Raw genomic sequence first — 3,844 nt, 5'->3', positions numbered from 1 at the left:
CTTGCTTAATTTATTCTTAAAAATCTTCATGGATGTGGATTTCTTAGCCCTCCCAGCTGAGAAATCCACAGCTGGCCTCTTCCATCTTCAGCCATCACCACAATTGCTGAGTTTCTTGGAACATCTAGCCTTGATGTCTCTCTCTGTCAGCTGAGCTGATTGTCCTTTCCTGGGTGAGCACAAGGACCAGTTCAATCAGTGTCCTTTGCAGAACAGTCTGACAGATCTGGTGGATTTCTGTTGCACGTGTCCTCATCTCTTTTCTCTGACAGTGGAGAAATGGATTCTTCTGTGTCACCACCCCACCATGAGCTTTCTGGTGAAGAAGGGAAGAAGAGCAGGAGGTCTTCCGGGGTGGTCAGCAGTGGGCTGACAATCCAGGAAGGTCACCTCTGTGCAGGGAGCTGAGTGAGGGCTAGGCATAGGTTAAGCAGGAGCCAGGATGGAGCAGAAAGCAGTGGCTGATGAAAGTCTGTGACAAATAGTAACGAAGTGATGAAGGGGGAAGGGGAGAGGGGAGAGAGGTCCCATTTTTCAAATCTGCTGTTTGTTTTGAGATGAGGTTAACGGGAAGTGAAGATGTTGCCAGCCCACCTTTGGAGAGGGGAACCCCTTCAGAGGAGAGCTGGTGCCTGCACAGGGGCAGGCTGTGTGGAGCTGGGCACCCACAGTGCTTCTGGCTGAGCAGGCAGTGCTTCCTCCCTCTTTGCTGTATCGCTGTAGATAGAAGCTGCTGGAGGTTGTGGAGAGGGAGAGCAGCAGGAAGGACTGATTTTTATTTTTTGCCCCTGTCCATCAGCAATTGGAAGCCTGCTGTCCTTCACAGACCTCTTCTCTTCTGCTGTTTTATGCCGACTCCCTGTTCACCGAGCTGAAAGTTACTACTTCTCTCTGAAAGAGCAAAATTATATTTTACTTCTGCTTTTCTTTCCATGCAGGGTTCCTTCCTTTCTTGTTTCTGAGGTTCCAGTCTCCTGTTGCCCTGTGTAATTTGAATGATCTCCTCTCTTCTACCTCCTTTCTTCGTTATCCCTCTTGTCTCTATTTACTCCTTATTCACCTACACATATGCATCTATGTATTCATATCTTAATATCTTCCAGATTTGCTTGTTCAGCAACATGAATTTGACAGGAGATATTTGGATTCTAGTTCAAGTTTGTTTATTAACTGTCCAAACTGAATGAAAAACAAAACTTCTCTGAGTACCCGCTGGCCAGAACCTCCCAGTTCTGGGACACAGCTGAGCCTCCAGGACTTGGTCTCCCTGTCACTCTTGTATGATGGAGGAGCAAAGGAGGCCCTGCTGCCCTGCCCCTCCCCTAACCTCCACTTCTGGGAACCTCCCTCTCCCCATGAATAACTCCAGTGTCTGCCACTGGTGCTGGGCAGCACTTTGCCAATCATCGTCCCCAGCAGGAAGTGGACATGATTTTGATAGTGTCACTCTACCACATACGAGACGCTGAATAGCAGCAAGAAAACTGAGCAGTTTTGTTAATCTCGCTGGTGTTTGGCAACCTCTCAGCAGCAGCCACAGAGGCACTACAGCTGTCTGTCTGCAGCCCCAGGAATACAATGCTGCATTATTTTATATTTGGAGATCATCTTTCCAATCATAAGGTCTGGAATGTTTTATATATTTACTTCTCTATGAGGAAAGCTTCCTACTGTCACTAATCAACAGATTTTTCAGGCCTGTGTGTTATAGAGATAAATGCATCGATACTTCCAAAGGGCTTTGGGGTCCTGAGGTGGAAACACAAAATATGACTTGTGTTTTGGAAAGGGCCTTGGAATAAGTTACGTGGTACAGCGTGCCGTCACTCCCAGGGATGCAGCTCCAACCACATCCTCCATCCAGCCCCTCCTGAACACTGCTTTTTCCTCTTATGTTCACAGATGGTAGCTCATTTTGATCCTGTTCTCTCTTCTCCAATATTGGTGGAAAAGAAGAGAATAAAATAATAAGCATAATGCAGAAGATATATGTCTTTATAGTGAAGTGTTTTAATGCTGCCTCTGAGTGCTCTGCATTATCTGTTGCGTATAATGCACTTAGAATTATAACAGTCTGCTGGGAGTAAACTGAAGGATGTTGTCCTTTTGTATGCCCAGCACTGATCTCTTGTTTCTTTTCTCCTTTCTGGAGTTTAATTAGCACTACTACTCTGCCTAAGTTGGGCAGTCAATGGAGCCTGTGCCAGGTGACTTGCAAAACATTAGTTCCCCACGTGAAGTATTTGCCGTCCAACTCGGAGCAGGTGCCAGGAGGCAGTGCAGCAGCAGTGAGTTTGGGCAGCGGGGCAGGAGCAGCAGTGGCTTTCTGATGGCTCAGAATTCACAGGGTGTGCAAGGGGAGGTGACTGCCGTGCTGCTGCTGTGCTGCAACCGTGGCTGAGGTACAGCTCAGTCCCTGGGGTGGTCACTGAGTGTCTGGTTGTGAGCTCACTGAGTGCCAGGTGTCGGGCCAGAAGATGAGATAGTGCCACTGACCTCAGCTCAGGAAATGGAGTGGGTGAATGGTGGTTTGGCAGAGCCAGTGGGTGGATGAATTCAGCTCTCGGTTGCAGCTACAGCCTTTGGGACGAGCCTAGGTAATGAAAAATACTATTGTGGGGTGCTATTAAAACAAAGGTGTCCTGGTTCGCCTCCAGGAGGGAGGTGAGGTGTATCGGCACAGGGAAAAGCGGTCATTAAAGAAGGCAGAGAATGGTCAGAGGAGGCTGGTGCTGACCTACAGCCGTTTGGCACCTCGCACCGTGGGGAAGGCTCGTGCTGAGGTGTGGAGACGGGCAGGGGAATGTTTGGCAGCGCTGTGGCACGGAGCAGGAACGGCCCATCGGCCTGTGCTGCCCCTGTCCTGAGAGAGGCTTTGTGTGCTGCTGTGTTGTGATGTGTCACCACTGCTAACAAGCGCCCTTTCTCAGGGCGATGCGCCGTGCGGGCAGGGCAGAGAGGCTCCGGTTCTCCTCTGACACCCGGCATTTCGTTTGTTCCTCACTGGGCTCCTCCACGCCAGCTTGCCCGAGCGCCGAGCAGAGCGCAGGGCCCGCGGTACGCTACACGGGTGAACTTGCGAGAGGGCAGCGAGACGCCGGAGCTCGGCACGGCTCTGTTGATTTGTACGAGCGAGGAACTGCCGAGCGCCGGGGGCCGCTCCGCTCCATCCGCGGGGAAGGGCTCGGGCCGCGCCGAACCGCCGCTCCGGTGCCGCGAGCGGGGCCGTCCGGCCGCGGTGCGGGGTTCCGCCGGAGGAGCCGCCCGGGTGGGCAGCGCCGAGCTCCGGGCGGGAGCCCCGGGAGCGAGCCGTCCCCTCCCGTGCCCGCGGCCCCGCCGGGATCCCGCGCCCGCGGGCAGCCTCCGCTCGGCGGGGGCCGCGGCCTCGGCAGCGCTCCGGGCGGGCAGGGCAGCCCCGGGGGCCGGGCCGGGCCCTCCGCCCGCCGGCTTTAACCCGCCCGCTGCCGGCGTCTCCGTCGCCGCCGGGAGCTCCGGAGCCGCCGCGGCGAACTCGAGCGGCCCGAGCCGGGCCTCGCCCCGCGGCACCCGGCGGACCCGGCCCGGCCGAGGCCACAGCGGCGGGGCAGAGCCCGCGGCCTTTTGTCCGCCAGCGCAGGTGCGGAGCGGCGCGGCCGAGGACAAAGCGCCCGCGGGGCCCCGGGCCGCCTCCGCCGCCGTTCCGCTCTGTTCCGCCGCCGCCTTTCGTTCTCCTCCGGCGCGGTCCGGGCGCGGCTCCCAGCGTTCGGTCCCGGCGCGGCCCGGCGCCGCCGGCGGGTTTTATGCGCACGGCGGCCGGCGGGCCGGCGGGGGTGGGAGGAGCCGGGCAGGTTGTGCCCGCCGGGCC

The sequence above is a fragment of the Phasianus colchicus genome, chromosome 18 (genome assembly GCF_987193195.1).
Source record: "Phasianus colchicus chromosome 18, bPhaCol1.hap1.1, whole genome shotgun sequence".
Classification (NCBI taxonomy): domain Eukaryota; kingdom Metazoa; phylum Chordata; class Aves; order Galliformes; family Phasianidae; genus Phasianus; species Phasianus colchicus.
The sequence above is the reverse complement of the archived record's forward strand: the minus strand, read 5'-3'. Positions refer to the sequence as shown.